The sequence below is a fragment of the Lissotriton helveticus genome, chromosome 1_2 (assembly GCF_964261635.1).
Source record: "Lissotriton helveticus chromosome 1_2, aLisHel1.1, whole genome shotgun sequence".
Taxonomy (NCBI): Eukaryota; Metazoa; Chordata; class Amphibia; order Caudata; family Salamandridae; genus Lissotriton; species Lissotriton helveticus.
Window position 1 is genome coordinate 53,813,682 of NC_136058.1, and position 27,596 is coordinate 53,841,277.

The window sequence follows — 27,596 nt, forward strand, 5'->3', positions numbered from 1 at the left end:
TGTTTGCTGCTTGCCATCTAGCTTAACATTTTTGTTCTATTTCTATTTTAAATTCCAATTGTGGCTCATTTAACCTCTCTTCCATCCTTGCTTTTTTTTCTCCCATACTCATGGAATATAGAGCCTCCTCTAAAATCCCAATCTCCTTTTCCATATTCTCTAGTTCTAAACGTGCCTTCCAATTTTCTGATGAGGTGAGGCTTTTTAGTATTCCCGGATATATGCCTTACAGGCATCCCGTACAATACCCGAAGGGGCAGTGTTTTGATTATTAACAAAGTATTCAATTGTTGCTTCCTTCAGAGTTATCTCAACCCCCTCTTCTAGGAGCAGTTCACGTTTTAAAGTCCATCTCCTAGGTGGTTGTTGCCCCAAAGCTTATATGGTTACCATTACAGGTGAGTGGTCTGAGATATGAGCAGGAAGGTGCTTGATCTTCTTAATGTTTGCTGCAAAAGACCTATCAGCTAAAAATTAGTCAAGTCTCGAGAAGAGGTGATGTTTTTTGTTATGATATGTATACCCCATTGCCTTGCCCTTGAAGTGTCTCCAAACATCTACTAAATTAAAATCACGTATCATGCTTTTCAGGGCGTTCCTCCTTCTGGGGACATATACGCTTCTTCTTCTTGTAGACCAATCTAGCACAGGATCCAACAGGACATTGAAGTCCCCACCTACAATTACGGGAACTGAGATTGCCGCCATCCTCAATTCTAGGTATACAATGTATTGGGGGTGTTCCTCATTAGGTTCATAGTATCCCAGACATAAAAAATCCCAGTCTTCCCACTTTAAACGGGCTAGAGCCCACCTACCTGAGCTATCTGTACTTGACTCTTTCATTTCTATTCCGCAACCACTCCTGATCAGAATGGCCACTGCCTTACAGCAATACAATTGATCTGAGACAATAAAATTTTGAACCCAGCCACACCTCCCAAACAGCGCCTTACTCTCATTTGCCAAAAGATGAGTTTCCTGTAACAGCATAACCTGTGCTTGACAATTTTTTAGATATTCAAATATTTTCCTCTGCCTAAATTTGGACCTAAGGCTATTCACTTTCCATGTGAGAATTTTAATATTCAGAATGTTAGTCAAAGCCATCTTTCTTATTAGGTTCCCTTCCTGGCTTCAATCCTAAACTAAAGAAATATTCTTTGATAAAAGGTGTTGAGGACTTTTTTAGTTTTTTTCCCCACTGCTCCCCACCCGTGCTCCCCCACTACCTCTCCCCCTCCCACAACTATATCCACTCTGAGGAACCCTCCCTACGTTATTAGGCATAATTATGCCTAAAGGTGTACCATCGGGGGGAGTATACTAATGCACTTCAAGTGTGTACAGATCTAGAGAGTAGGAGAGACAAATTGTTTTTTTTTTACTTCAAAGTATTCTCGTTGCTAATTCTATTAATGAACTCTTTGACCTCGCCCACTGAGCGGTAGTTGTACATTTTATTATTCCACATTGTGCGGAGCATAGCAGGGAATTTTAACTGAACTTTCGCTCCTAACCTTCGGAGCTCCTCCATCTTTCCGCCTAGCTCCCACTGCTTTTGTTCTGTAGACTTTCATACATCACATCTGACCAGGAAAGAGTAACCATTAGCCACATGTGGGCCACTTTTTAGAGCACTGCTAAGTATCTCCTCCTTAATATTGTAGGAAAGGAAGTTTACCAAGATCTTTCTAGGTTTGGTTCTCTGTGGGTTACGTCGAAACGGCTCTCTGTGTGCCCTCTGTATTTCGTGCTCCAGATTAATCTCTTCCTTATCCTTCAGGATCGTTTTTTTGAACAAGGGAAATTATAAAAACCTTCATATCTGCCCCTTCCTCACTTTCAGGAATATTTCGAAATCTTATATTGTTCCTGCGAGAATGATTCTCAGTTCTCTCAATATCATCTCTTAGCATTTGATTTTGTTTGCCAAGATTAGAGATCTCAATTGCATTTTTCTCAACGTCCTGCTTAACAGCGCCAACTTCTTCCTCCAAAATTTTTGTATGGAAGGTAACCTCATCTAGCTTTTGGGCTAGTTCAGAGCAAGATGCTTGTATTCCTTGTTGATTAGCCTCTGATACCTCAAAACGCTTTTTAATATCATTTTTCAGCTCCAACAGCATACCGGCCAGTGAGATCTCTGTCTCTACGTTTATTGCAGGTGCTCTTTCTCCTGAACTGGTTATGCGATTCCGGTTATCCCCATTTGCGTCCAATGGTAGTGCTTCCTGCTCCTCAGCTAATGTTAAGACCGAATACCTATTGCTTACTGGGACTGTTATTATATCCTGCTGAGCGGTCCTGCTCTGACCTCCCGAAGTACTCGAATTACTCGAAGTACTCATTCCAGCTGTGTCTTCAGTATCATTGTCTTTTCCCATGTTGCTAGCATTCATCATTGTACCTTCAAGAATTCGCTATTCAGGGCTAGAGGTTACGCTTGCTGCATTGTTTTTCTGCATGCTAGGCAACAGGCAAAAGATTTAAGTGAAGGAGTTACTTTAACTCTCATAATTGGGAGGCAAGATTTCTTTATATTCTTTCCCTCGCTGGTTTTCTCACTTAAGGACCTCCCTGTCCCTCTACCTTGCGAGGACACCTTCTGCAGAAAAACAGCAGCAAACCTCACTTTCAAGACCCAGAACTGGATTGGCACGTCTTGGCAGGTAAGGACTCTCAATTGGAAGAGACTAGCAGCTGAAACAAAGTTGAAGGTAGTCTTTGATGGCTCTGAGACTTCAAGAACAGGGGGCAAGCCAGCATGTCCTTGGAAAAGCCTGGGTTCAAGGATGTAGAGAGCATGTCCAGTCCTTCTCACTCACAGGCAAGAGGCAGCAGGTCAGTACAGCAAAGCATGTAGCAAAGTGGCAGTCCCTCCTACAGGACAGCAATCAGCAGGCAACAGGCCAACACAGTAAAGCAGTTAACAGAGTGGCAGTCCCTCCTACCAAACAACAGCTCTTCTTCCTGGCAGAATGACCTTAGTTCCAGCAAAGTTTTGAAATCATGCTGCCAAATGTCCATTACCTGTACCGCATGTGGCCTTTGAACAAGGGAGACTTCACAGTTATGATTTGAAGTGTACAAGGCCCTGTTTTTCTTGCCTTGGACCCAGACTCACTACAGGGGGGTATGCAGACCTTTGTGTGGGGACAGGCACAGCCCTTTTCAGGTGAAAGTGTCAGCTACTTCTTCTAATTTCAGTTTTATTGTTTACCTTACAGTATCCCTGAAGAAGGGATATTCATATCCCAAAATGCGTTGGGAATATGTGAGAGAAATATCTTTGTAGAATTTGTGAATTGTAGATATATGTCATCAATATTGTATAATCGTTTTTGAAATTTATGTTTGCAAAAACAAAATATGTTGCAAGGAGCGGATAGTCATCTGCAGAAAATGATAAAAATAAATAAAATTAAGAGGATGATGCATTGATAAATGATTAATCTGTAAAAAAAGGTGCACATTTAAACAGTGGTAAAACTCAGAAAACACATAGAAATGTATACATTTACAGCATTGCGGAAAGGGTTAAGTGCATCATTACAAATGCAAAAATTAACCAGAGGGTTAACCTGCCAGCTCGAAATAGCAGTTTAAACTGCACACATAGGCTCTGCAGTGGCAGACCTGAGCCATGTTTAAAGTGCTACTTAAGTGGATGGCACAATCAGTGCTGCATGTCCACTAGTAGCATTTAATTTGCAAGCCCTGGGCTCATGTAGTGCCCTTTACTTGGGACTTACAAGTGAATTAAACATGCCAATTGTGGCTAGGTACATAGCACATGCACTTTAGCACGGGTTAGCAGTGATAACGTGTTTGGAATCAAAAAACAAGCAAAAATGAAGTGAGCAAGAAAGGAGGTCAGAAGGCAAAAAAAACAGGGGAAGCCACGCCAAAGTTGCCAAGTCTAACATGTATGCCCCCCAACTGAAGGTGGGGAGGCCAACCCAACCCCTAGAGACGTCTCTTTACTAAGGTGGAAAAACCTGGAGAGACCACCAGCCTTGGTGTGGTCTGAGTCAAGACTGTGTTCAACCACAAAGTCCATTCCCTGTAGGGAGATGGTCACCTCAGCAGTTTGGGAATCTCATCCCTCATCTGCATTAACCATCGGAGGGGCCTGTAGTCTGTCAGAACTTGGAAGTGGGTTCCAAACAGGTATAGCCTTAGCTTCTTCAGCAGTCAGACCACAGCAAAGGGTTCCCCTTCAGTTGCGCTCAACCGCTGTTCACTGGGAAGTCGCTGCCTACTGATAAGGGCTACATGCTGATCCAGACATGCTTAATTTAGCTGTGAGAGCACAGCTTCTCTGCCATGCTCTGATGCGTCCATCTGTACAAAAAAATCTTGGGAGAAATCGGGGCCTTGAGCACAGATGCTGTGTACATAGCTTCCTTCGGGGTGTCAAAAGCTTTTTCGCACACCTCTATCCAGATCACCTGACGGGCTGCTTCTTGGAAGTCAGCTCTGTCAAGGGGGCAACAATGGTGCCATATCCCTTCATGAGTGTCCTGTAATGTCTAGTGAGGTCTAAGAAGGCTCTTACTTCTGTCTGGGTGTTGGGGGTTTCCAATCCAGAATGGCGTCAATTTTGAGCTTCACCTTAACGCCCCCTACTTGGTGCCCCAAGTAGACCACAGAACTTTGCCATTTCTGGAACTTACTGGCCTTGATAGACAGGCCTGTCCTCTGCAGAGCCCAAAGCACTTCCTGAAGGTGGTTCAAGTGGTGCTCCCAACTAGAGGTGAAGACCGCAATGCTGTCTAGGTAGGCAACATTGAAGTTCTCCAGCCCAGCCAGGAAGGTGGCAGGGGGGTTCTTCAATCCAAAAGGCATGACCCAAACTGGAAGTGCCCTTTTAGAGTTGAGAATGCTGACTCTCTTTAGCCCTCTCGGTCAAGGCAATCTTTTGGTACCAGACGTTAAGTCACACGTGCTAAGGAACTTGGCAGCTTCAAGCCAATCACTGAGCTCATCAGCTCTGGAGATATGGTGTGTGTCAGTCCTGCTGTCTGTTTTAAGCCCACTTTAGTCCACACAGGACCTAAGTTCAGGTGTGATACCTGGAGGAACCGGCTTGGGAACAACTCCACTGGGCTGGACCAAGGGCTGTTGGAAGGCTCAATAACCCCTACCGCTAGCATCTTGGAGACCTCCACCTTAATGCTAGCTCTCACCTTATCTGACAACCTGTAACTTTTGTTCTTCATAGGTGTGCTGCCGCCAGTATCACTATCATGGGTACACCATTTAGTGAGTCCTGAGTAAAGGAAAATAAAGAGGCAAACTGCCCCAGCAACTAACAGCAGTCTCTCCGTTGTTCGATCTCAGGTCAGTGTAGGATAGAGGCTAACACCTTCCACTGACCCATCATGCCCCTTGGAAGATAGGAAGTTGGGGAGAGGTTCACTCACCTTTACCAGCCCATCATCAGTAACCAGGGGCATAGTAATCTCAGATCCTCTCAAAGTGGGGCTTGAGGAAATTAAAATGCAGGACCCTCAAAGGGTACCTAGGAGTCTTGAATTCCACCAAGTAGGTAACAACCTTCTTCCAGGCTCCAGATCCTCTTGACCACCCTGTTGGGCTGTCATGAGCCCTATGGGCAGACCACTCAGGCAACCCCATCATCTCTTAGTGTGACCTGAGATCCACCACATTACAGATGGTATGCTCCAGGTAACTGCCAAGCAGACAATCCACAGGCATTGATGGACTCACAACTACCTTAAGCAGATTTGACCCCCCGCCCCCCTCTCAAAGGGAACCAGAGCCACTTGGTAGTGGCTCTCACTTTTGTCAGCAGCAACAACAACTTGGTGGAACGCATGTGGTACTACCTGCTCTGAGGACACCAGATGACACCTGATGGTGGTTATACTGGCTCCTGTGTCTCTCAGAGCCTCCATCCATCCTCTGTCCATTGATGGATGTCAGGTGACTGTACTTCTTAGTATTGTCAGGCAAGTGGGTTCTCTGTTCTATCTCTTCGTCATCCAGGAATTCTAGGGTAAATGCTACATTTCCATAACATTCTGAGGGAATCTCCTGCCCAGGCACTATACTAGAAAACCCTAGAGACTGCCCACCGGTCGGGCTCTGTGCCCGCTTGGGACACTTGGCATCCCCTTTGTAGTGTCATTCTTGCTACACTCATAACACTTCAAGGAGCCTTACCTGCAGACTTACTATCAGGGAACCACTTGTTTCCTTTTTATCAGGAGGAAGGGAACCTTGACCCACAGAACTAATTTGGGCCCTTTAGAGAACTCCTAACTCTTTTTCTCCCTCCCCTTCTTCCCAACCATCCAGTGCCTTGCAAAAGGAAGCTTAACAATCCATCCAGCTCTGTTGGGACAGCATCTGACTGTCCCTGAAACTTCTGTCTGTACATCTCTGGGGTCAGACCAAACTTCCTGACTGAGGCCTCCTTCCAGCCGCGGCCCGTGGAGGGGGTTCCGTGGCGCAGAGAGGCGGGGTGGGGGAGGGGCAGGGTGAGGGGTACTAAACACCGGAATATGGATAATTGGAGGTAAGTAAACAATTTAATAAATAAAACCTACCCTGCCCCTCCCCCGCCCCGCCTCTGCCCCTCGGAACTCCCTCCACGGGCCGCGGCTGTCTCCTTCATGGGGGATACCTCATCCTGCCACTCCCTCCTAGGGTCAGTAGAGTGTCCCTCCTCTCGCATGAGATATGGCTCCACAGACTACCTCCCCCATCTCCCTCAGGTACCGTGTGCATCTGTAGGACAATTTCATAGGCCCTAAATCATCTGTCTATGTTGTCTCCCACTATAATGTCAGACATCAGACCTGTGGGTATGTGGACCATCCTGTCAGAGGGCACAGCAGAAATGCTGCAACCATCTTGGCTGAACTCAGCCCTCCTGGATTCGATGTCCTGCTCTTTCAAGAGAGCTCCTAACTCAACATCTTTTTCTTTTCATCTATGCCAACCTGGCTTTCTTCTCCTCCATGACTAATCTCTTTTTGTTTTCCTCTAACTCCATGGACATTCTTTTCTGCTTTCTTTTGCTCTACCGCAAGCTTTGGTTTGGCAAGTTAGAATTTGAATTACTTCTCTTTCCTCATTTTCTCCAGCTCCGTTTCGGACAGGCCTTTAGAGGAAACACTGCTGCCTACCCTGGGGTGACCATCTCTCTTTGTAGGCTGGTTGCTCCTTGTCCAACAGGCAGTCACAGATTCTCACAGAATCCTGGTCCAGCTCGTCATCATCCTCTATTTCCTCATCATCATCCTCTGGGGTCTACTGTACTGCATCCCTAGATTCCTACCAGGCTCTCAGCACCTTTTGCAGCTCCACCTTCTTGGTGAAACCCTTGGTAAAAACCCTAAACCCCTTGCAAAAATCCTTGAGTTTTTGCACTGTTTACTTCTCCAACTTGGAAAATTCATCTCCATGCTTGCAGGAGCAGATATGGGGCCTCCAATCAGATACATGACATAGTAAAACAAAATTGCCAAGAAGGAGGAATGGAAAAATTAAATTTGCCGATTTAAAGAGAGCACGAAAACAAATGCCAATGGGCATCAAAGACAATTGATTAAAATTGGTCTAGATGTGGATAGTACTGTACACCAAATGACTGTAAGGGATTGCACAAACACATGTCCAATCCTCATGTTAGACATTGGGTTTCTAGTTATCAGAAGATTGTACTCTGTCCAAGTAAGGACCACAATCTTAGTCAAGGTAAGTCAGATACACAACCTAAATTAATGTGTGCTCACTCTCTGGAAGCTGGGCACAGAGCAGTCAGGCTTAACCTAAGAAGCAATGTGTAAAGTGTTTGTGCACACTTTCATTACAGTAACACAGTGAAAACACCACAAAAAGACTCCAAACCAGTTTAGAAAATTAAATTAGAATATTTATCTAAGTAAACAATACCAAAACAACAAAAATCCAAAAGTAGAATTTGAGATAGGAATTTTCAAACAATAGTGATAGAGTGCTTAAAAACAAATAGCTATTAGGGGTTACTTGAGGTCGTGCTGGACCGGGGAAAGACAACAGTAAATGCTGACCATGACAGAGGGCAGGCCAGCTACATGGTCCACAGAGGGCACGCTGAAAAAGTACCTTGGATGGAGCAAGCATCGAAGTCTCGAAGTGTTGGGTCCGATTCCCACAGTTGGGATGGTGCGTAGTTGTCAAGCCTTGCAGTTGGGTCCTGCATCATCATTGAACCCCTTACGATGCAAGTACGTCATCATCAAGCAGCGCAGGGATGGCCTTGAAGCGGCGCTGCGTTTGTGTTGAACCTCACAGTTGGAAACCACGTCATCGTCGAGCTGGGCGGAGATGTCCTCGGATTGGCCCTGCGTTGGCACTGGATCGCACTGTAGCAGCTCCAATCAGCGCAAAGTCATTACTGAGATGATTTTTGCAATAAAACAGCTTGCAGAACCCACTTTGAAAGCCCAGGACTGGATTACCACTTGGCAGGGCGGGTCTCACAGTTGTCAGAGTCCAGCATTGAAGTAGAGTTGAAGGAAGTCTTTGAAGGCCCTGAGACTTCAAGAACAGGGGACAAGCCAGCAAGCCCTTGGGGAAACTTGGGTTCAAGAATGTAGATAGCAGGTCCAGTCCTTCTCACACCAAGGCAAGAGGAAGGAGGCAGCAGGTCAGATCAGCAAAGTGGCAGTATCTACTTCAGTACAGCCATCTGCAAGCAGCAGGGCAACACAGCAGAGCAGAGTGGCAGTCCCTCATACAGCACAGCAGGTCTTCTTCTTGGTAGATTGTCCTTGGCTCCAGCAAAGTTCTGAAATCATGGTGTCAGAGGTCCAGTACTTATTCCGCATTTGCCTTTTGAAGTAGGGAGTCTTCAAAGTGATGCGTTGAGGTGCACAAGGCCCTACCTTTCCTGACTTAGCCCTAGTCTCATCACAAGAAGGTATGCAACCTTTTGTGTGGGACAAGACACAGCCCTATTCAAGTACTAGTGTCAGTTCCTCCCCCTCATTCTACCTCAGGATGACCCATCAACATGCAGATGACTGCTCAGACACACCTACTCTGCCTTTGTGTGTGGCTATCTAGATGGAATGCAGGAAGTCACCTGTCACCCATTCCAGATGTGTATTCCAGAAACAGGCAGAAGGAAGAAGTCACTTCGTGATTTAAGTGAGAAAATGTCAACTCTCTTAAAGTGGCATTTTCAGAACTGCAATTTAACATTTTTAGATGTTTATTAATCCTTGTGTACTGCTTTCACCTAGTCTGCTGCACCTATCTTTTATCTTTTGAATTGCCTGAAGACTGTATCATGCGCTTTTTTACTTTTTGTGAAATTTTTAACCTGTGTATGTCCACTGGATGACTTGTTTAATATATGAATTTGAGAAATTTATAATATTTTAACTACAAAATGTACAATACCTGTTTTACTGTGAACTGTACTTTGATGGCCGTTGTGGCCGAAATAAAGTCATTTGGATTGGATTGGCAATTTAAAAACCAACTTCACCATAAGGTGTGTTTTCACATTTTTAGTCTAGATATTCCAAATGTGATTTTCCTATCTTGTTCCCATGGGAAACTGCACTCATGTTATAAGACAGTCCACATGTTAACCTATGGGAGAAATAGGCCATGCAGTGGAGAAAAACGAAGTGAAGAACATTTTACTACCAGAACATGTAAAACTTACAAGTACATGTTCAGCCTTGTAACTGCACTGCACCCTGCCCTTGGGTCTGCCTAGGGTCTACCTTAGGGATGCGAAAACTAAGGGCATGTGTGTGCACAACATATGTGCACAGATTGATTTCAGGGGTGCAACAGGGTGTCCTTTGGACACCCCTGCACCCTTGAAATCGCATTCTCAATTTGCGATTCGCTAATTGCGTATCAAAAATTGAGAATGTCTTCCCATTCATTCCGATGGGCCTCGAGGCCCATAGGAATGAATGGGGAGGTATTCCTTAATTGCGACTCTCAAATTGCGAGTCGCAATTAAGGAATATTAAGAAATCGCAATTGTTTAAAAATGTGGGTTTGACCAGGCAAGAGTGTTAACTTGCCTGGTCGAAATGGCAGTTTACACTACATGCACAGGCTCTGCCATGGCAGGCCTGAGCCATGATTACAGTGCTACTTAAGTGGGTGGCACAGTGCTGCAGGCCCACTAGTAGTATTTACAAGCCGTGGGCATATGTAGTGCACATTACTAGGGACTTATAAGTAAATTAATTATGCCAATTATGGATGAGCCAATATTAACTTGTTTAGGGGACAGAGTATATGCACTTTAGCTCTGGTTAGCAGTGGTAAAGTGCCCAGAATCCAAAATCCAGCAAAAATGAAGTCAGCAAAGCAGGAGGTAAGAAGGCAAAATGTAAGGGGGAACCACACCGAGGTCGCCAGGTCTAGCAACAAGCATCCATTCTTTGATAGTGGCTGGTAATCCCAGTGACTAATAGGGTCAGGGAAAAGAAAATCGTACTTGGAGTTAAGCAGGGTTCCCATTCTGGTGAGGGCATTAACCACAGTCAATTGCCCAATGTCATGCCTGAGCCAATGGCCAGTATGATTAATGAAAATACATAATGTAATAGATTTTTAGTCTTCTGGCTGAAAGTATGTGGGTAACAATGCCATTAACATTCTAGCAACAAGGCCATTATCACATGTTCCCATATCCCATCAACAAAGACAAATCAGCACATCCACTGTCTCTATTTTCTTTATGAACAGGTGGCTCATCCTACTTTACACATCACCAACAGTAGTTAGTGTCAACATTATTAACGGCTGAGTCAATCTGATTGGAGTTTATGGCTGACATCTAGTGACCTCATATTAGGTTTCACATGTTGAGGCATCCCTACTTTCTCGACCATATAACTGAACTTTGCGTTGTTGGTATATAAGTAAGAAATATGACTAACTGCAGTTCACTGCTTGTGGCCTTATACCAAACAATTATAATTACTCCACATAATTCCCCTAGAACTGTATCAAAGTTACATTTTTGGAGCCTCTGCATATTTCCACTGTAAACCATAAAATGTTTTGTTACATAATTTTCTTTTTTATTGTACTCTTATTAAAATCATTTGGCGTTTATACCCGGGGAATTGTACACGTTTTCAATTAATAAAACGTTGCTTTATGAAATAATTATTTTGAATTGTTTGGCGCTCATATTATGATGATTAATTTGAGTATATAATTTTTTATTGTAAACAAGTCAATTGTAGCCAGATGGAAAGAAGGTAATTTCATTCCTGTTCATTATTTTCGATTTTAGATAAACATCTTTAGAAACCGTTCTACAATCTCATTATTAGAGTGGGGCAAACAAGTTTTGGAAATTACTAACTTTTAGGAGCTCATCATAACTGTTTAAATTCCATTGACCTTCTTGATTCCCTATTTGAATAAATATATATGTTCACTTCTATTTCTGGCCTGAATATTTTTGGTCTATTGCTGTAATTGATTGGTGCTATTGTAGGGTAGCTAATGGTGCCATGTAAAACTTCACGGTTTATTCATCATTAGTGTTGTGTTCTTTTAAGTTCGAAGATCCAAGACTTCCCTTTCACGTTCCTCTGTCTGTTTATGATCTCTTCTATTTCTATTGTTTACACGTGTACTTGGTTATTACATGCTTACTATGTATTTATGAACTCAACAATAACTGTGGACATACCGAGCCACGGTTTCAATGTGATGCTGGCTGCAAAACCAAAGTTTGGCTGACGGAATCAGACACGATTTAGGGCATTATTGAAGTTGTGTTTTATTGAAAACTCGGTTACTCCTGTAGTTAACCCATTATAAAATGAGTGCCAACAAATCACAAAATGTTAACTACTTTTTAGAGGGTGGTTAGGTGAATCCACCATAAGGCTTTTCGAGGTTCAATAAAATAATTTTGGCTTTGCTTTCTTCTCTTAAGGAGGGTCAATTATTTTTACTATTCCCATGATATACAAGATTGTAGAATGTCAACAAAATATCCTTTAAGTGATTGGAAATAGAATGTATCATGCAATGAGGATAAGAACTGCAAGGCAATTTTCTAGAAAATTCGAGATCTTACAGGCACATGCATCAAAGGATTTTGGGATCACAAACGGTGCGAATCGCAAAAATCGGCTGTTTGCGATCGCAAAATCTGCTTTTGGAATGCATGAAGGGTGAAGGCCCTCGCAATTTGAGAATTCGCAAATATTTGCGAATTCTGAAATTGCAATTGCATTTAAGGAATCGCATTTTGCGATTCCTTAAATGCAATGCATGAAACTTAAAAAAATTGCGATTTCGCAATTAGGGGGAGCAAATTACCATGAGGTTGAACCTCATGGTAATTTGCGAACACTAAGGGCATGTGTGTGCACAACATATGTGCACAGATTGATTTCAGGGGTGCAACAGGGTGTCCTTTGGACACCCCTGCACCCTTGAAATCGCATTCTCAATTTGCGATTCGCTAATTGCGTATCAAAAATTGAGAATGTCTTCCCATTCATTCCTATGGGCCTCGAGGCCCATAGGAATGAATGGGGAGGTATTCCTTAATTGCGACTCTCAAATTGCGAGTCGCAATTAAGGAATATTAAGAAATCGCAATTGTTTTAGCAATTTCTTGATGCATTGCATTTTGCAATTCCTTAATTGCGATTCCTTATTTTTCGCAATTAAGGAATCGCAAAATGCAATATTGATGCATGCGCCTGTTAATCTTTAAATTTACTCTGCAATTCAATACAAAATGGCATCAACAAATTAGACAAAAATAGCTAACTCTGATCGAGCCGAGCACCGAAGAGTCTAATCGACAGGAAACTGATGAATGTTGTCAGAGCAGTCACACAAGCTGTTGAACTGCGTTGCACCGATTTGAAGTGTATCAAGTATTCAAAAAGAGTTTTGGTTCGTTTCAAGTTTTCAGATGAATCTCAAAAGTAATGACTACCTGCTAACGGGCGCAGGAAAGCTGAAAATGTGCAGATCTGTCTCTTAGGTAGTGATAATTTTATAAAAAGCTACAGGGTTCACGTCATAATACAGAGAACTACATTACACGTGCTGCTGGATTACCACAATGTTAATCCTGCAAACGGAAGCACTAATCTGCGGGGATTATTACTTTTTGATTGATGGATCACCGGCCTTTTGTTTTAACTCGAAAACTGGGAATTTCCTGCCAGCAACGTTTTGCCCATTAATAGGATAATTTCACTTGCTTTTAGCATGCAAATATGTGGAAGAAAATCAATGGGTGCTTGGGTTTCCCCACAATATTTGTAATAACATGTTCAGCCACTCGCTCATTTTACCAGCCCTGCTGGGAATAACTTGCCTCTCACACTAAGGAGCATAATCTTCTAAACTCCAATCTACACATTTAGGCCAGTAGGAAGGGCAAGATATCCATGTCCTCAAGGTCAGTCTACTCCAACATTTTATTAGGCCATGTAATAGGTCCTTGCTGAGTTGCAAGAGGTGAAACGTTGGTGTCCTGTTATCACACGACCACTCAGATTTTTAATCGACAAATCACACACACTCAAATACAGCAAGGGCCTATCATCCATTAACAATTACTGGACACATGAAATTGTAACGCTTTGACTAGCTTCCAGATTTCAGATGATGAACAGTCAAATTTTTTGTGACTGTTGGAGGAGGGATAAAACTCTCAGGGGTATATTCACAAAAACGTGCGCTAAAGATCACCCAAAAATGCTAACGCACTTTTACACATCGCGGCCTATCGTGGGAAAATAACCCAGTGTCAACGTGGATTTCACAACAAGGTGGTAGCATGCGATAGTCTGCCTAAAACACAAGCCCAATGTCCGCAATACAACTACCTCGACGGAGATAAAAACACAAACCACAACACAAAAAAACGTGCAAAGAGCCCATTTGTGATGAGGAAAGCAGGGACAAGCATCGCCATGCCCGCGAGTCGACCCATGGCAGATGGGAATAAGCACAACAAAAGCCTGAGAGAGAAAAAGATACAATCCAAACAGAAAACAACAGCCAAGCACAATGGAGGCAACCCGAGCCAGGATACAACCCCCACAAGCCCCATTGGCAGCAAAACATTGTACATGGCAGGCCATCTCGGACTAGGTGAATGCAGCCTGAGAGCGGAGTTGGCCAACGGAAGAAAACCAGAACATCCTGAATGATGCAAAATGCACTAACAATCAGAAACACGCTGACAACAAGAAGGCAGCAATGCACACCGGAGGTGGGAGTCCAGCGCCACACCAGGAGCTGGATGACATGGTGTCGACCACGGTGCACAGACATAATATCGACTCCAAAATATCGTTTGGACAGAATATCGAGTTTTAAATATCGTTTGGACAAAATATCGACAGGACAGAATATCGACAGCCAAAATATCGTTTTTAAGGTAAGTGAAGTAATATCGACTGTAAATAATATAGAAAGTGAAAATATCGTTTTTTAAATAATATTTAATTATTTATAGTGTTTTTATGTTATAATATGTGTGAAAAGTGTCATTTTATGTTATAATTATTTTTAATTAATGATTTTTTTTTAAATATTGTGTACTTTTATTCTGTAGCGGGTTGTGGGTTTATAGGGGAATAGGGTGGGAAGTAATTTAATTATAATTAATTAAATATGTAAATGTATTAATTGGTAGTAATAATTAATTAATTGGTAATTAAATAATATTTGTTAATTATTTAAAATGTAATTGGTAATTAATTTAATTTAATTGATTAATTGCTAATTATGTAAATTAAAATATTTTTTTCCTGTAGCCGGTTGTGGGTTTATGGGGGAATAGGGTGGGAAGTAATTTAATTATAATTAATTAAATATGTAAATTTATTAATTGGTAGTAATATTTAATTAATTGGTAATTAAATAATATTTGTTAATTATTTAAAATGTAATTGGTAATTAATTTAATTTAATTGATCAATTGCTAATTGTGTAAATTTAAATAATTTATTTCCTGTAGCGGGTTGTGGGTTTATAGGGGAATAGGGTGGGAAGTAATTTAAATATAATTAATTAAATATGTAAATTTAATAATTGGTAGTAATATTTAATTAATTGTTAATTAAAATAAATGTGTTAATTAATTAAAATGTAATTGGTAATTAATTTAATTTAATTAATTAATTACTAATTATGTAAATTAAAATAATTTATTTCCTGTAGCGGGTTGTGGGTTTATTGGGGAATATGGTGGGAAGTAATTTAATTATAATTAATTAAATATGTAAATGTATTAATTGGTAGTAATATTTAATTAATGGGTAATTAAATAATATTTGTTAATTATTTAAAATTTAATTGGTAATTAATTTAATTTAATTGATCAATTGCTAATTGTGTAAATTTAAATAATTTATTTCCTGTAGCGGGTTGTGGGTTTATAGGGGAATAGGGTGGGAAGTAATTTAATTATAATTAATTAAATATGTAAATTTAATAATTGGTAGTAATATTTAATTAATTGTTAATTAAAAATATTTGTTAATTAATTAAAATGTAATTGGTAATTAATTTAATTTAATTGAATAATTGCTAATTATGTTAAATTAAAGGGGTATTTTTAGGGTTCAGGGTCAGTTTTTGGTTTTTGGGTAAAGGGGTATTTTTAGGGTTCAGGGTCAGTTTTTAGTTTTTGGGTAAAGGGGTATTTTTTGGGTTCAGGGTCAGTTTTTAGTTTTTGGGTAAAGGGGTATTTTTAGGGTTCAGGGTCAGTTTTTAGTTTTTGGGTAAAGGGGTATTTTTTGGGTTCAGGGTCAGTTTTTAGTTTTTGGGTAAAGGGGTATTTTTAGGGTTCAGGGTCAGTTTTTAGTTTTTGGGTAAAGGGGTATTTTTAGGGTTCAGGGTCAGTTTTTAGTTTTTGGGTAAAGGGGTATTTTTAGGGTTCAGGGTCAGTTTTTAGTTTTTGTGTAAAGGGGTATTTTTAGGGTTCAGGGTCAGTTTTGGGTTTTTGGGTAAAGGGTTTTTTAGGGTTCAGGGTCAGTTTTGGGTTTTTGGGGTACAGGGGTACAGTGTAAAAATAAAGTAAAATTAAATTTACATTAATTTAATTTAATGAAATTAAATTAAATTATATTAAATTAATTTTAAATAATTTAAATTATAAAAATTATTATATACTTACCAATACTTACGTTGTAATGGTAGTGTGTTGTAAAAGTTGCGTTGTAACGTCATATATTCACTGTTGCACTCTTTGGAGTGGAAATAGTAATTTTAACCCCTACGCTATCCAACGCTTTCCCTACTGTTGCACCCACTGGAGTGGGAATAATAATTTTTACTCTTTTGTATTTGTACGTTAATAATATTGGCTATTATTTAATTAAATGTTGTTACTATATATATATATGTTTTAAGAAATATGATTAAAAAAATATTATTTTTTTACTTTCATTAATTATTTAATTATTAAAAGTTATTTTAAGTATTGTTAAGTATATTTTAGTAATTAATTTTTTATATTAATGTAATTAAACATTGTTTTTATTAAAGTCGATATTTTTAACTCGATATTTTTGTACTTACCTGTTTGTAGATAGAAACTCGATATTTTGTCTCTCGATATTTTCTCAACGATATTTTTGTTGGTCGATATTCTGTCCCTCGATATTATTTCAGTGATCCGTCGACCACATCAGTCTGAAGACGGTGGCAGGATTTGGGGACTGGAAACTGACCAAAACAGACACAAAAGCAACAGGGAGAAGAACCAGCAGGGACTTGAGGGAGATGAGCACAATGGCACACATGCACAATTAAGCTCAGCACCACTGCAGCCAAACCATGGCCAAGAGGAACAACACCAACCAAGAGCACAAGTCACACAACCTGGCAATATCACACCACAGAACAAGCACAGAAGTAAAGACCACACTGCCTGTAGAGGAGAAGGGTGAACAAAATCAGAGCTGAAGGGACATCTCACACACAATGCAGCACACACACATAGGTAGCAGAGCACCACAACCTCGAACTCAATGTTGCACAAACACCAACATTTGCACAACCAACTACAAGACACTATTGCACGTGCCTGGTACCGGTAAACGGACACATGCATATGGCTAAGCACGACACACGGACAAGACAATTCATAAGTACAAACCCACAGTCCTGATGGGGTAGCAATGCACGTATGGCAGGGAGCCAGAGAGTCTGTGACACACAGATTAGCATCCAAATCAAGACACAGCACAGTTGGAGACAAGTGAAAGTGTGGAAACTTTATCAACAAGTGCGTGTCAGTACGGCCAAGAGATGTGCCATGATATGCAGACCAATGCAGCAGCATGTCTGAATGAGGAACGTAGGACAGCGCCCATGTCCACCTCGGGGGAGTCCATCACCAATACAAGTTCGTGCCAACCCTCGTCGGTTGTTCGCTCATGGATCATGAGTCCAGGCAAAAGCAGCCATGTCCACTGTCGTCTTGGAACATGGAACCAAATTCCCAACATGCAACCAGGCGTCGGGACACGTGCAATGGGTCACATCCAGTCGTGGCTGCTGGTACCTTGTTACTCGTCCATGAACGCGACTGCTGCTGCTTAAGCCAACATCTCCAATGAGTGCTCATCATCCACCACATCTGACATGTTGTCAACGTAATCCATCAGCTGACCCGGACAGATGGGCTGAGTCCAACCACTGGACCTAATGTGCACCAAAGCCCAATCGGGTAGTGGCACAATGTGCTCACTGCACACGAGGACTCATGCAATTATCTCCCAGGTCCAGTGTCCAGCCTGCATGCCAAACATCCATGCATGCCACAAACAGGCATCACTGTGACACTCCTGGTCGTGGACCACCAGTGGGCGCACACACATGTCGTAATCCATGTCAGCTAACACGTTGGAGAGGCAGACATCCAGGGACCACTCGAATATGCACGAGAGACAATACAACCCAGGTGACGTCCGCTGGGCGGAAGCTCAGCCGGTAATTGATCCGCAAGACGGCCAACGGCAGTGCCCCGAGTACATGCAGCTGATGTGCATGGTACAGGTCCACATAACTGGATCTGGGCATGTGTTCGGGATGGTCTGCCATGGCATCAGTGGCTCTCTAGAAGCGGCACAGGCTTGCCCTGTGCCAGTCCTTTGGATGAAATTGCACAGCCCAGTGCAATGAGCAGTGTCTGTGTGCAATGGGTGCAGGCCTGGGGTGTGGTGGGGTGGGAGTACGTGTGAAGGCCATTTCACACATGCCAACTACGAACAAGGACTACTTTGTGTGGGATGCGAACATGTTGGTCAGGCAGTGTGTAGTGTGGGAGTCGCAAGCAAATACCATTGTATCTTTCAGGGGGTGCTGGTGACATGCCAGTTCCTGCTTGGAGCTGCAGATGTGCTACCGCCTGATAGTTCACAAAAAGAACCTTTCATCAGTACACTAACTTCACCATCTGCATGCATACAGGAGATGCACAGGGCCTGGCGTGGGTGTGGTGGGATGTCTGCGACCCTGGGAACACCGTGACACTCTGGCCTTTGAAGATGTGGGGCCACGTGAGCAAGGGCTGCATGGTACAGTCAGAAATCAACAACAGTGTACATTGTAATGGACACCATCATTCAACCATAATGGCCCCTTGCCCTCTGCTGCACAGTGTTAGTGGCCCCAGATGCACAGCGGCCTGCAGGGGCCTTCCGCCATGGGATGTTGACTTGCGGGGCACTAGGGGAGGGTCACGAGTGCAGAGCAGGTTCTTGTAGATGTAAAAGGAGCTTGTCACGGAGTGTCTCGGTGGACAGTGGAAGGAGTACCCCAGGGCATGATGCAAAGTGCAATGGTAGAGTCCGGTCCAGCATGTGAAAGATGCAGGAAACCACCAGGCCATGGACTCAGATGCCACCAAGGTACAACCAAAAAGTGCCTATGACACATTGTGCACAGAGTTAGTGGCACCAGTGCTGTTGGGGATGCCGCCTGCGATGAGGTGTGTCCAATGGTGTGGACTCCTCCACATCTTACTCAAGACACAGTTCCACATGTGTGACCTACTGGACCACAGTGTAGGCCTGAGGCAGCGGTCAGCACAGGGCCACAGACACATGATGTTGATGAGCGAGAGGGCACCGTCACAGAGGTCATCCAATATATCAGGAGAAGGATCGCTGATGTGACCGGCACAGAGTCAGAGGCCCCGGATGCACTGCGGCTGGAACAGGCACACCGCCATGGGACAGTGACTTGTGGTGAACAGGGCTGATGCCACCAGGTCAGTCGTTGTAAGTGTTTGAACACCTCTGTGACTCTGAACCGGATTTCGTCTGGACTGAGCCGCATATTCCTCTTACTCCAGTCCTCTCCATGCAATCACTGGTGGGGACTCTGACATTCATGAGTCGTGACTAGTGCTGGATGTGGGACCGACTGGCCCACAGGGTAGGCGTGGGCCCTCATCCACGTGTGGCTGGCAGGCGTTGAACAGGGTTAGTGGCACCTCATGTGGCCGACTGGTGTTGAACAGGGTTAGTGGCACCTCGTGTGGCCGGCTGGCAATGAACAGGGTTAGTGGCACCTCGTGTGGCTGGCTGGCGTTGAACAGGGTTGGTCACACCTCGTGTGGCCGGCCTGCCATATGGAATTATTCCTCACTGATCAAAAGGGATCTGGTGCTGTGACTGCTGCCACTGACTTGGGGTCTTCGCCATTCAGGACTCAGGACACTATTCCACATGTGGGACCTACTGGGCCACAGCAGAGATTGCGGGACTTGGGCTTGGAGCTTGCACCAGTACGTGGTGGGCCCTGTTTCCCATACACCAGTTAAGGCAGGTGAGCGGAGTCTCGTTGGAGTGCTGGGGCAGGCATGGCGGGTTTGGGGACCAGCGGCCCGGGGTGCAGCAGGTGCTCAGGGACACAGACCCTGCAACGCTCAGCGCAGGACTCTTGGGGGGCTGAGAGGCGCCACCCTGGCTGATGTGTGCTCCATTCCGAATGAGAACCAAGTCCAGGTGCACACACCTACGCAGGCCTGGCGTACACGGGGCCAACCCACTACCCACACGCATGCAGGGGGGATGTAACGTGCAACAGTTCCGGGTTCTGCCCCACATCCTCTAGGGACATGGTAGCATCCACTGGCCACTACACTCCATGCAAAATCAGTTGATCTCCACATGGCTATTTCTGTGGTTTTCACTCTGGTCTCTACGGCACCTCCATGCCACATCTGGCATTGGGTAGGTTCACATTCCCTAGTCACTTGCCGCTCTTGCACATTACTGCACCATGCTCCTCCTCACATCCTGCTATTGTGTGTCTGTGATGCCATGCTGTGGCTGGGTTGTGGGCATGGCAAGGGCGGATTCACTATGGAGTCATGTTGTCATGTCCAGTCGGTTGGCATGTTGTGTGTCATGTTGGATGTAGTTGTGCTGCGTGCCCATTGGCAGTGTCGAGAGTTGCATGACTGTGGGCGGCAGGTGCGTTTCAGGTGGCCCGCTGTCTTTGAGTATGCTGCCTCTCTGGTGTTCAGGGGGAGTGGGACAGGCCCTGGGGGTGGTGGGGGGCCTGGTGCGGTTGCGGTGGGTGTTGTGGCCCTCATGAGTATCCGGTTGCATCATTGTCTCTATGGCATCTGTGGGTCTTCCAGTGTGGCCCTTGGCTGGGCTCCTTTTCATGCTGCAGGTAGTCGTTCTGCTTTACACCAGAAATGAGCAGGTGTTAATTCCCTGCTGCTACCGTGGCTTATCGCCTGTTTTTGTTTAGCATTGCAGATCTGGCAGTTCATTGTGAAAGTGGTGTGGTTTTACCATGTGTTTTTGCACGGGAACACCTACTCTGCATCTCATTAGGGTTAGTTGGTGGTGTCCACCGTGGAGATACATTTTGGGGCAGTTATCGCAGGAATACTGGCGATGTCTGCAGTTTGCACCAGCTTGTGAATGGGGTGCTAAATCTAGCTCCACATTTGTTGCGTTACGATGGGGATAATTCGGAGTTGAGTCCTTGTGAATATCCCCTCACTTGTAGATGCCATTAATGTATGCAGCCCCACTTGCTTCTTGTCAGCCTTTGATCACAGTACAACTTACCAAATAAAGGGAATTTCCCTTAACTAAACCTGAAGAAATTTGTGAACAGAACAACACATACTTTGGTTGTTTGATGTAGGCTGCTGGCTATATTTTTATGCATCAATTATTGTTTTTTTCCAATCTGAATGAGCTGATTCAATACATTATTCGGGTTTGCTTGTTACTACTTAGTAGCTATGAACTTACATGATGAATATTGAAACACTATGTAAATGTGTGCTTCTCATATAAGCATTAGATTCGTGAGGTGTTATAAGAAAGTGTATTATTTGTTGAAAAGGGTGAAAACCCTCTCAAAAGAATAATCACAATCCTTGTCTGGGTGAACCTCAAAGGTCTTAGAATAAACCTGTGCTTAAGACTCTAGTTAACAATATATAGAATAGAGCCACCCAATAATCCCACCGGGACTGGGTAATATCAGATAGATAAGCTAAATGTCCAGGTAGGAGTCATTCACAACAACCACTTTATATTTATCAGTGTCACATGAGTGATCCCACAAATCAATAGAGTGACCCGAGGGTTTATATCAAAAATATATTCACTTTATTTTTGATTATGCAATTTAGATTTTTTCAAAAACTGGCAACAGACAGACTAACATAACATGTAAACTAAATGCTAGTCTACATACACCTACAGCAAAATGTGTGGCTACGTACTCTAAACCACAACAAAGTAAGTAATTACACATAGAAATTCACAAATCAATTTGCACAGTGAATTATACAGTGTATTGCATGTCAGGTGTTAAGCGTCGACGTTTCGGTCCATGCTGGTCAAGTAGATCCGTCGGACCATCTTCAGGACAAAGACGTTGCACAGCAATGTCTAGTATAAACACAACAATAACAATAATAAACCCTGAGGCACATGGAGACCAATATCCAGCTTAGCACAGACCAACACAAAAAACCAACAAAGTGAAGCCCAATAGCATGTTAACTACTAAAAAACTACTAAAAACCACACCAACTAGAACATTCAACCCATGCAGCCAGTGAGCATGCGGGTTCAGTACTACAAGGGGTGGTATAATTGTGTGACTAATATTGCACATCTCGCCAAATGCGTGTAATCTTCAGTGAAAAACACACCAGGTGAAAGAATAAAGAATAAAGAATAAAAGGGGGTATCTATAACTGTAAACTACATCACGGGCATCTTAGTATCCCGAGGTCTGAGTAATACTCACGAGAAATAAAACGCCACTCAGGTCGTTCTATATATGAATTAAAAACAAAATATAACATAAAACATTAATCCCAAATAGTGCCTGTAATAGCGTAATCAACTGCCACTGTAATCATGTACCAGTACGCCAAGTAACAGAAGTCAACTTACATGTCAAAATGTCGCCACGTAATCTATAAACAAATGACATGGGGAAGCGTTAGCGTATGCGCCTGCATAATCAGGCATATCAAAATACGAAACACGGAACGGGCTCCAAAAACGGAGCAGACGTGTAAAACTTACTTAATCAGCAGCTATGCGCCGGCTCTTCGAAGTCCGTGCTCGTTCACCGGTAACTACTCGGGACGCCCAGACATCAGAACCATCACGTGGTTAAGTAAACTGGTGACGCCAACGCGGCCCGTTAAGGCGGCGGCCATCTTAGCCTAATCACAGGCCATGGGATAAAGTGTAGTTCTTAAACATATAACAACAGTAAAGTGCAGAACAACCGGCTATAGCCATCATCGTGTAACATTACATAAAAAATTACATAAAAAACGTGTACATATCGGAAAATTCAGAAAGATCAGCCAACACGGGCTAGTAATTCCTACACAGATGGATGGAGAGGAAGGCAGAAATATCCATGAGTGAGCAGTAAGGTATAAATAATCCGATAGCATTTACATCCATATAAACAATATAAACAGGCGCACAAGCAGTCAGGTCAAAGTGGCCAAATTGTGCCATTCAATAAAACTGTTAAGCCCATTTTCGACTGTGTCACACAACCAAATCAGTTTGTTTTCCCTTTGTGTCAGTAGTTTTTCGACATTGGGTCTTCTCCTTGTGCCTCTTACACATTCTATTACATACCATTTCATATCAGTAGGAGCATGCGACAGTTTAGTAAAGTGCTCAACTAGTGGTGCTGTCATAACTTTACATCTGATACGAGATTGATGCTGGGTAATCCGTTTTCTTATTTCCTGCGATGTTTTACCTATGTAATAGAGGTCACACGGGCATTGAATGCAGTAAACCACATTTTTGGTCAGGCAGTTAGAATGATGTTTAAATACAAATGTTTTTTCGTTAATACAGCAACTTTTTTTGGCCTGAGTGGTGGCACAAGCAGTGCAGCTACCACAAGGGAAGTGTCCCACAATGGGGGCCAATCCCCAAATGTTTGGGAGGGTATTTGGTTTAGCCTCAGTGTAGGCTCTAACCAAGTGATCCCTTAGGTTTCTTCCCCTTTTGAACGCAAATCTTGGCATAGCCAATTGGGGTTCAACTTTTTTAATCAGATGCCAATTGCTTCTGATAATTTTGGTTATTGCTGTCGATTCTGTACCAAAAGTCAAGACACAAGTAGTTTGTTCAGTGTTGGAATCTGGAGTTCTTGACTGCTTTTTCTGCAGTAGGGCCTGTCGGTCATAAAACCAGGCACGCTTCATTGCGTGTTTTACCAGCCGATAGGGATATGCACGCATCACCAGTTTCTCTTGTAATACTTTGGCCTCCCGAAAATAATCCTCCCTTCTGGTACAGTTCCTCCGGATCCGGAGAAACTGGCCAAAAGGGAGGTTATCTCGCAGACTGCGGGGATGGTGGCTGCTGTATTTTAAGAGGGTATTTCGAGCCGTCGGTTTGGTGTATAAGCTGACGGCAAGAGTCCCATCCACATGCATGATAGTTAAATCCAGAAAACTGATGCTGTTAGCATCACTTTCTAAGGTGAACTGTAAGTTTTTGTCTCTAGTATTCAGCCAACGATGAAAATCTTTTAATTCAGATTGTGTGCCTTCCCAAACTATACAAACATCGTCGATGTACCTTAAATAGTTTGCCAGATGTATTAGGAAGGGGTTATTCTCAAAAACCACTCGTTCCTCAAAGTTTGCAACAAACAAATTCGCTATTGTGGGGGCAAAAACCGCCCCCATGGCCACGCCCTTCAGTTGTACAAAAAAATCATTGTTAAAAAGAAAATAATTTTCGTATAGTGCCATCCTAGCACACTCGGTAATGAACCAGGTAGGTACTTGGTGGGGACGTGTACGGGTCTCTAAGATGTTACGGATCATTTCTACTGCCTCTGCCTGTTGTATGTTGGTGTATAGACTCTGTTGCAAACTTTGAGGAACGAGTGGTTTTTGAGAATAACCCCTTCCTAATACATCTGGCAAACTATTTAAGGTACATCGACGATGTTTGTATAGTTTGGGAAGGCACACAATCTGAATTAAAAGATTTTCATCGTTGGCTGAATACTAGAGACAAAAACTTACAGTTCACCTTAGAAAGTGATGCTAACAGCATCAGTTTTCTGGATTTAACTATCATGCATGTGGATGGGACTCTTGCCGTCAGCTTATACACCAAACCGACGGCTCGAAATACCCTCTTAAAATACAGCAGCCACCATCCCCGCAGTCTGCGAGATAACCTCCCTTTTGGCCAGTTTCTCCGGATCCGGAGGAACTGTACCAGAAGGGAGGATTATTTTCGGGAGGCCAAAGTATTACAAGAGAAACTGGTGATGCGTGCATATCCCTATCGGCTGGTAAAACACGCAATGAAGCGTGCCTGGTTTTATGACCGACAGGCCCTACTGCAGAAAAAGCAGTCAAGAACTCCAGATTCCAACACTGAACAAACTACTTGTGTCTTGACTTTTGGTACAGAATCGACAGCAATAACCAAAATTATCAGAAGCAATTGGCATCTGATTAAAAAAGTTGAACCCCAATTGGCTATGCCAAGATTTGCGTTCAAAAGGGGAAGAAACCTAAGGGATCACTTGGTTAGAGCCTACACTGAGGCTAAACCAAATACCCTCCCAAACATTTGGGGATTGGCCCCCATTGTGGGACACTTCCCTTGTGGTAGCTGCACTGCTTGTGCCACCACTCAGGCCAAAAAAAGTTGCTGTATTAACGAAAAAACATTTGTATTTAAACATCATTCTAACTGCCTGACCAAAAATGTGGTTTACTGCATTCAATGCCCGTGTGACCTCTATTACATAGGTAAAACATCGCAGGAAATAAGAAAACGGATTACCCAGCATCAATCTCGTATCAGATGTAAAGTTATGACAGCACCACTAGTTGAGCACTTTACTAAACTGTCGCATGCTCCTACTGATATGAAATGGTATGTAATAGAATGTGTAAGAGGCACAAGGAGAAGACCCAATGTCGAAAAACTACTGACACAAAGGGAAAACAAACTGATTTGGTTGTGTGACACAGTCGAAAATGGGCTTAACAGTTTTATTGAATGGCACAATTTGGCCACTTTGACCTGACTGCTTGTGCGCCTGTTTATATTGTTTATATGGATGTAAATGCTATCGGATTATTTATACCTTACTGCTCACTCATGGATATTTCTGCCTTCCTCTCCATCCATCTGTGTAGGAATTACTAGCCCGTGTTGACTGATCTTTCTGAATTTTCCGATATGTACACGTTTTTTATGTAATTTTTTATGTAATGTTACACGATGATGGCTATAGCCGGTTGTTCTGCACTTTACTGTTGTTATATGTTTAAGAACTACACTTTATCCCATGGCCTGTGATTAGGCTAAGATGGCCGCCGCCTTAACGGGCCGCGTTGGCGTCACCAGTTTACTTAACCACGTGATGGTTCTGATGTCTGGGCGTCCCGAGTAGTTACCGGTGAACGAGCACGGACTTCGAAGAGCCGGCGCATAGCTGCTGATTAAGTAAGTTTTACACGTCTGCTCCGTTTTTGGAGCCCGTTCCGTGTTTCGTATTTTGATATGCCTGATTATGCAGGCGCATACGCTAACGCTTCCCCATGTCATTTGTTTATAGATTACGTGGCGACATTTTGACATGTAAGTTGACTTCTGTTACTTGGCGTACTGGTACATGATTACAGTGGCAGTTGATTACGCTATTACAGGCACTATTTGGGATTAATGTTTTATGTTATATTTTGTTTTTAATTCATATATAGAACGACCTGAGTGGCGTTTTATTTCTCGTGAGTATTACTCAGACCTCGGGATACTAAGATGCCCGTGATGTAGTTTAGATACCCCCTTTTATTCTTTATTCTTTATTCTTTCACCTGGTGTGTTTTTCACTGAAGATTACACGCATTTGGCGAGATGTGCAATATTAGTCACACAATTATACCACCCCTTGTAGTACTGAACCCGCATGCTCACTGGCTGCATGGGTTGAATGTTCTAGTTGGTGTGGTTTTTAGTAGTTTTTTAGTAGTTAACATGCTATTGGGCTTCACTTTGTTGGTTTTTTGTGTTGGTCTGTGCTAAGCTGGATATTGGTCTCCATGTGCCTCAGGGTTTATTATTGTTATTGTTGTGTTTATACTAGACATTGCTGTGCAACGTCTTTGTCCTGAAGATGGTCCGACGGATCTACTTGACCAGCATGGACCGAAACGTCGACGCTTAACACCTGACATGCAATACACTGTATAATTCACTGTGCAAATTGATTTGTGAATTTCTATGTGTAATTACTTACTTTGTTGTGGTTTAGAGTACGTAGCCACACATTTTGCTGTAGGTGTATGTAGACTAGCATTTAGTTTACATGTTATGTTAGTCTGTCTGTTGCCAGTTTTTGAAAAAATCTAAATTGCATAATCAAAAATAAAGTGAATATATTTTTGATATAAACCCTCGGGTCACTCTATTGATTTGTGGGATCACTCATGTGACACTGATAAATATAAAGTGGTTGTTGTGAATGACTCCTACCTGGACATTTAGCTTATCTATAAGACTCTAGTTGGCACAAAAGCTTCTAGACTTAATTTTGAGGCATGTGTAACATATTTATGCGGTACTTAAAAAGCAATACGTTAGGTGGTGTCTTTGGCGATTGCACTCAGGACACCAATCCGACCGAATCCGAAAGGGATGCAAATGTACACCAGTCCTACGCAGCATCCGTGGTGGAAAGCTCACCTCTTGTCCTCGAGTGCCTTTATGGCACCTGCACATCCTTCTCCATACAAGCGCAGGGGTTGACATCTTGGCATCTCTGTGTTTATGGGTACAATTTGGAATATTAAATATAGTTTCAATCCATAGTGGGCAACTGACTGCAGAGGGTGACGCTGGGCCTGGGACTGAGCTGTTCATCCGGGAAGCAGAGGAGCTGCGGCCGTCAGGGGAGCAATCGGAGGTGCGGGAGTCACAGTGCAATAGCGGACAGGAGTGGATCCGTCAAGGCGGAAAAAGAGAGCCCACTCTGCGGGGGAGACCTGACGACTCCCTGGAGCGCCAGAACATCGAGGACCCGAAACA